The sequence below is a fragment of the Littorina saxatilis genome, linkage group LG15 (genome assembly GCF_037325665.1).
Source record: "Littorina saxatilis isolate snail1 linkage group LG15, US_GU_Lsax_2.0, whole genome shotgun sequence".
In the NCBI taxonomy this organism is placed as follows: domain Eukaryota; kingdom Metazoa; phylum Mollusca; class Gastropoda; order Littorinimorpha; family Littorinidae; genus Littorina; species Littorina saxatilis.
In genome coordinates this window covers 11,727,412-11,734,912 of record NC_090259.1, presented here as the reverse complement: position 1 = coordinate 11,734,912, position 7,501 = coordinate 11,727,412, and the positions used below count along the sequence as shown (strand labels likewise).

Sequence of the window (7,501 nt, the reverse complement as noted above, 5' to 3'; positions counted from 1 at the left end):
GCGGTGGCGGTGATGGGGACAGTTAGTACAGCGGTCACTGCAAGTTGCAAAAGATCTCTCATAAGCAAGCTCTGCTGATTCCATTCGGGTATTGTATTTGATCACATAACAACTGTGTTCGTGAATATGAGCGTTTATGGGTGTTCTGCTCCTCCGCGCAACTTTGTAACCACAATATGTCACGTCACACGCCTATCGTCTTAAGCGCCGTTTACATGGCAGACGTTCAACCAACTTTTTCCCAACTTTAGTTGGTATGAACTCCCTCCCGAGTCTTTCAGACAAAGTCGGTGAACATTTTGGCTTGAGAACGGCCCCAACGATTTAGGTCAGATTTAACTGCGACTCGAAAACTCGCTTGAGCGCTGTTTGGATCGACTGCGACTTGAAGCAGACTTGGTCAAAAAGAAAGTTCCCGATAACCTTTCTGTAATGTTGTCAGCATTATCACCTAATATACTGCCGGACCTGTCAGTTCGTATTTATGACCAAATTCTAAATATCTGCAAGTTTTGGTTTTTTCTCGACCATTGGAACCTGCAAAACATAATCTTCAATCAGAAAATATGACGCGAATCTGTCTTTACTTTACTTGGTGTGACACTGAATTTCGCACACATTTTTGAAGCCCCGATTTCTCAAGCGGTCATTGTCAAACTGAGAATAGTGTAGACGAGATACAGTTATATTATTTAATTGAGTAAGGAGATGAAATAGTCCCCTTTTATTAAATTCCAGAAACATATCTGTGCTGTTAATATTACAGCTACTACTAGCGAAATACTTATTCTCAATTATTATTAGCTCACCTGTAGCTCCGAGGGCCTTCACGTCTGCCGAGAATCGCCGCTTTAAACTAGTCTGTGCTTCGCTTTTCACATGGGCAGCGATTTTTATTTGACTTGGCGCCGACTTAAATAGCTTAAAAGTTGCGGAAAAGTTGCTTGAAAATCCGTCATGTACACAGCGCTTTATACAAACTCTTATCACTCCACGTTGTTTTCAAAATTGTGTATGAATGACGTACGTATCAGAATTTGTTCAGAGAAGCAACGCTTGTGCTGACCGCTTTCATTCTACGAAAATACAATGTAGCGAGGTAAGACAACCATTTATTTGTTTCCTTTATCATTCCTTAGTTTGCAATATTGTCATTAATTGTCCTTTCTTTCAAACATGCCGAAGTCTAATAGATCTCCGAGAGAAGATAAGAAAACGAACAAGCTAAGACAGAGACCGTAGAGTAGTAGTAGTAGTAGTACACATCTGTTTACTCTACGGTCTTTGACAGAAAGCACACCGAAGACCGACACACGCGAGGGCAACACTGACACAAGTAATCATTATGCACCGTGTAGGCGATGTAATTCAAACTTTTAATTGCACATACTGTACCATGCCTCATAATTACCTAAATCCGGAGTCTAGCTTCGGTTTCAACCGGGATAGGGAGAAGGACCAACATGAAACAACGAACAACAACGCACAATGGAAGAGAAAACTATGTTTAATGATCAATGATAATGATAAATCTTCATTTTCCTAGGTAGTCCTCACCCAAAATAGGGAAACACATTTATTTTGAAGAATTTAACAGTATTAACAAATAACTGATTTAATCAACATGGATGAACGAAAACGATGTGTATGAACACTCATAACTTTATAACATTTTCTTTCAAACCTTGTTCGTTCCGTGTTGCGTCTGCTTTTTATATTTAGTCAAGTTTTGACTAAATATTTTAACATCGAGGGGGAATCGAAACGAGGGTCGTGGTGTATGTGCGTGTGTCTGTGTGTGTGTGTGTGTGTGTGTGTGTGTGTAGAGCGATTCAGACTAAACTACTGGACCGATCTTTATGAAATTTGACATGAGAGTTCCTGGGTATGAAATCCCCGAACGTTTTTTTCATTTTTTTGATAAATGTCTTTGATGACGTCATATCCGGCTTTTCGTGAAAGTTGAGGCGGCACTGTCACGCCCTCATTTTTCAACCAAATTGGTTGAAATTTTGGTCAAGTAATCTTCGACGAAGCCCGGACTTCGGTATTGCATTTCAGCTTGGTGGCTTAAAAATTAATTAATGACTTTGGTCATTAAAAATCTGAAAATTGTAAAAAAAAATAAAAATTTATAAAACGATCCAAATTTACGTTTATCTTATTCTCCATCATTTGCTGATTCCAAAAACATATAAATATGTTATATTCGGATTAAAAACAAGCTCTGAAAATTAAATATATAAAAATTATTATCAATTTTTTTTTTCGAAATCAATTTAAAAACACTTTCATCTTATTCCTTGTCGGTTCCTGATTCCAAAAACATATACATATGATATGTTTGGATTAAAAGCACGCTCAGAAAGTTCAAACGAAGAGAGGTACAGAAAAGCGTGCTATCCTTCTCAGCGCAAGTACTACCCCGCTCTTCTTGTCAATTTCACTGCCTTTGCCGTGCGCGGTGGACTGACGATGCTACGGTCTTGCTGCGTTGCATTGCGTTCAGTTTCATTCTGTGAGTTCGACAGCTACTTGACTAAATATTGTATTTTCGCCTTACGCGACTTGTTGTCTTTTGTGTTCTTGTTTTTCCTGATGAAGCTTCCATAAGTGAAAATTCGTACCGTCTTGTCTCGTTCTTGTATCGGTGAGTACTGTATTCCTTTGGGTTTTTTTTAACTTTGTTCATCTTACCACAGTCACTTCGTTGTTTAGATTTAAGAAGATATCAAGATGAATTAATTCATGAAAGCATTTATAATGTGGTTTTAATTGTATGCCGACCTAGCACGTGCAATGAACAAGCAAACAAATACAGCATCGGCCCGAGAAGACTCATAATATTCAAGCCATGAAAGAGATCTAAACAGGCACACAAAAAGCATCGGCCCTGGAAGATCCTACAAGATCTAAATTATTTAGGGAAAGAATGGCTTCGGCCCAAGCAGATCCTACGAGATCTCAATTAAGAGGGAAAGAGTGGCATCGGCCCCAGACGATCCTACGATATCTAAATTATAGGGAAGAAATGGCATCGGCCCAAGAAGATCCGACGATATCTAAATTATAGGGAAGAAATGGCATCGGCCCCAGAAGATCCGACGATATCTAAATTATATGGAAGAAATGGCATCGGCCCAAAAAGATCCGACGAGATCTAAATTATAGGGAAGAAATGGCATCGGCCCAAGAAGATCCGACGAGATCTAAATTATAGGGAAGAAATGGCATCGGCCCAAGAAGATCCGACGATATCTAAATTATAGGGAAGAAATGGCATCGGCCCAAGCAGATCCGACGATATCTAAATTATAGGGAAGAAATGGCATCGGCCCCAGAAGATCCGACGATATCTAAATTATAGGGAAGAAATGGCATCGGCCCCAGAAGATCCGACGATATCTAAATTATAGGGAAGAAATGGCATCGGCCCCAGAAGATCCGACGATATCTAAATTATAGGGAAGAAATGGCATCGGCCCCAGAAGATCCGACGATATCTAAATTATATGGAAGAAATGGCATCGGCCCAAGAAGATCCGACGAGATCTAAATTATAGGGAAGAAATGGCATCGGCCCAAGAAGATCCGACGAGATCTAAATTATAGGGAAGAAATGGCATCGGCCCAAGAAGATCCGACGCGATCTAAATTATAGGAAAGAAATGGCATCGGCCCAAGAAGATCCGACGAGATCTAAATTATAGGGAAGAAATGGCATCGGCCCAAGAAGATCCGACGATATCTAAATTATAGGGAAGAAATGGCATCGGCCCCAGAAGATCCGACGATATCTAAATTATAGGGAAGAAATGGCATCGGCCCAAGAAGATCCAACGAGATCTAAATTATAGAGAAGAAATGGCATCGGCCCAAGAAGATCCGACGAGATCTAAATTATAGGGAAGCAATGGCATCGGCCCAAGAAGATCCGACGAGATCTAAATTATAGGGAAAAAATGGCATCGGCCCCAGAAGATCCGACGAGATCTAAATTATAGGGAAAAAATGGCATCGGCCCAAGAAGATCCGACGAGATCTAAATTATAGGGAAGAAATGGCATCGGCCCAAGAAGATCCGACGAGATCTAAATTATAGGGAAGAAATGGCATCGGCCCAAGAAGATCCGACGATATCTAAATTATAGGGAAGAAATGGCATCGGCCCAAGAAGATCCGACGATATCTAAATTATAGGGAAGAAATGGCATCGGCCCAAGAAGATCCGACGATATCTAAATTATAGGGAAGAAATGGCATCGGCCCAAGAAGATCCGACGAGATCTAAATTATAGGGAAGGAATGGCATCGGCCCCAGAAGATCCGACGAGATCTAAATTATAGGGAAGAAATGGCATCGGCCCAAGGAGATCCGACGAGATCTAAATTATAGGGAAGAAATGGCATCGGCCCAAGAAGATCCGACGAGATCTAAATTATAGGGAAGAAATGGCATCGGCCCAAAAAGATCCGACGAGATCTAAATTATAGGGAAAAAATGGCATCGGCCCAAGAAGATCCGACGAGATCTAAATTATAGGGAAGAAATGGCATCGGCCCAAGAATATCCGACGAGATCTAAATTATAGGGAAGAAATGGCATCGGCCCAAGAAGATCCGATGAGATCTAAATTATAGGGAAGAAATGGCATCGCCCCAAGAAGATCCGACGATATCTAAATTATAGGGAAGAAATGGCATCGGAAGATCCGTCGAGATCTAAATTATAGGGAAGAAATGGCATCGGAAGATCCGTCGAGATCTAAATTATAGGGAAGAAATGGCATCGGCCCAAGAAGATCCGACGAGATCTAAATTATAGGGAAGAAATGGCATCGGCCCAAGAAAATCCGACGAGATCTAAATAATAAGGAAGAAATGGCATCGGCCCAAGAAGATCCGACGAGATCTAAATTATAGGGAAGGAATGGCATCGGCCCCAGAAGATCCGACGAGATCTAAATTATAGGGAAGAAATGGCATCGGCCCAAGAAGATCCGACGATATCTAAATTATAGGGAAGAAATGGCATCGGCCCAAGAAGATCCGACGAGATCTAAATTATAGGGAAGAAATGGCATCGACCCTAGAAGATCCGACGAGATCTAAATTATAGGGAAGAAATGGCATCGGCCCAAGAAGATCCGACGATATCTAAATTATAGGAAAGAAATGGCATCGGCCCCAGAAGATCCGACGAGATCTAAATTATAGGGAAGAAATGGCATCGGCCCAAGAAGATCCGACGAGATCTAAATTATAGGGAAGAAATGGCATCGGCCCAAGAAGATCCGACGATATCTAAATTATAGGGAAGAAATGGCATCGGCCCAAGAAGATCCGACGAGATCTAAATTATAGGGAAGAAATGGCATCGGCCCAAGAAGATCCGACGAGATCTAAATTATAGGGAAGAAATGGCATCGGCCCAAAAAGATCCGACGAGATCTAAATTATAAGGAAGAAATGGCATCGGCCCAAGAAGATCCGACGAGATCTAAATTATAGGGAAGAAATGGCATCGGCCCAAGAAGATCCGACGAGATCTAAATTATAGGGAAGAAGTGGCATCGGCCCAAGAAGATCCGTCGAGATCTAAATTATAGGGAAGAAATGGCATCGGCCCAAGAATATCCGACGAGATCTAAATTATAGGGAAGAAATGGCATCGGCCCAAGAAGATCCGACGAGATCTAAAGTTAAGAAAGGAATGGCATCGGCCTATCCTGAATTTTCAGATCTTGAACGCGATCTTAAATACATACGACAGCGATTGACCCACACAATCGACTTCCCTAGTATTTTGCTAATATTTTTTCTGTGATATTTTTAGAGAGTATTGAAACTAGTGTGAAAACAATGGCTGCCGGACTGACTTTATGATAGAGAATGTTGAATAAGATGACCTGCCAAGAATCAGATGATAAACGAGGGTTGGGTAATTGAATGGGGTATCTGACCGATCAGTTACCATCACAGGACCTATTTTGTGAGTGGTGTTCATCCCTGGTTTACGTTTGTTGTAATGATGTAATAATAATAATAATAATAATACGAATATTTATAACGCGCACATATCTCACCAACAGGCGACTCAAGGCGCACATACACTCGTTCACACCAACGGAGACTTAAAGTCACTAGCACACACACACACCATCAAACATTAAAATATGTACAGTTATTCAGGGTGGGATGGGGTGGGCAGTGTATAATGCATGGATTATTTGGAAAAAAGGAATGTCTTGAGTGCAGATTTGAATGATTCGAGGGACTGTTGTTGGCGGAGGGGGAGAGGTAGTGTGTTCCATTGGCTAGGTGCTTGGAAAGAAAATGAGCGTTGACCTGCTGTTTTGAGTTTGGTGTGGGGGATGTTGAGCTTGAGGGAGTCGGCAGATGATCTGAGTGTTCGTGAAGGGACATAGAGAGAAAGAGAGTCGGAGAGATAGGCAGGGGCGAGACCATGGAGGCATTTGTAGGTGAGAGTGTTGATTTTGTAGGTGATACGGGCAGGAACGGGCAACCAGTGGAGCTGATTTAGGAGGGGGGTGATATGATCTCTCTTTTTCTTTCGTACGACAAGACGGGCAGAGCTATTTTGAATGCGTTGGAGACGAGAGATAGAAGAAGAGGGAAGACCCGCCAAGAGAGAGTTACAATAGTCAAGACGTGAGAGAATGGTGGAAGTGACCAGTTTGGCGGTAGCATCTGATGTGTTTCTATTTGGACTATTGTAACGTTTCTTTCCGACACGGCAGGAAATACTCGTAGCGTAATATCATGACGTTTTCGTAGGTTAGAATCATTCTGATAATCATCGCTCCACGGCTATCGCCAGTTGTCTCTCTGACCGGACGCTAATATCCTACGCGAATCTATCAAAACAAGAATACAGAGTTATCTCCCATATGTTGTTCGCGAGCAGTGTTCGCGAGACGAAAATGATAGCAGATTGGCCGACTTCGACAGTGATCTCCGTTCTGTTCTTCGCAGTTATGATAAAGACATCGTTCTAAGGTCAAAGTCGAAATTTTGGGACTGCTGCCGGAAGGAGACCGTAATATATGGCATCACTGTCAACTGGTTACAGAAAAAATCGTCTGCTCCAGCGAGCGCCGAAACCAAACGGTTGATTATCACGTGACACTTTTGCCCTATTTAGAGTTGTTAGCACAGTAAATACAGCCACGAAAAATAGCTCGCTTGAAACTGTCTTACATATCAATTCCTTTGTAATTTAAAAATTACACAACACCATGAAAAATGATTATCGACGATCGCGAATCTGCTTATATCCATAACACATTACGAAAAGATCTAAATATGTAAAAAATCGATTTCCTCTCCAGACAAGGAAAACCAAGGCATCCTGCCACGGATAGAATGAGACCCGAAGGGAAGTAACTCATTTTTGACCTGGGTTCAGGATGGGTTAGAATAAGATAACTTTCTCAATTCGCATGAACAAATATATTTCCTGGAGTATCCGAGCGATTTG

General features: G+C 41.6%; 1 protein-coding gene across 1 annotated transcript in view; it reads left to right on the top strand.

Moving 5' to 3' along the window:
- Positions 1–1,037: 1,037 nt before the first annotated feature.
- LOC138948527 (uncharacterized) overlaps positions 1,038–7,501 on the top strand; it is a 30,247-nt gene continuing 23,783 nt past the window's right edge. Inside the window, exon 1 of the mRNA XM_070320079.1 lies at positions 1,038–1,099. The gene's annotated coding sequence lies outside the window, so the exon portion shown is untranslated. The remainder of the gene's footprint in view (positions 1,100–7,501) is intronic.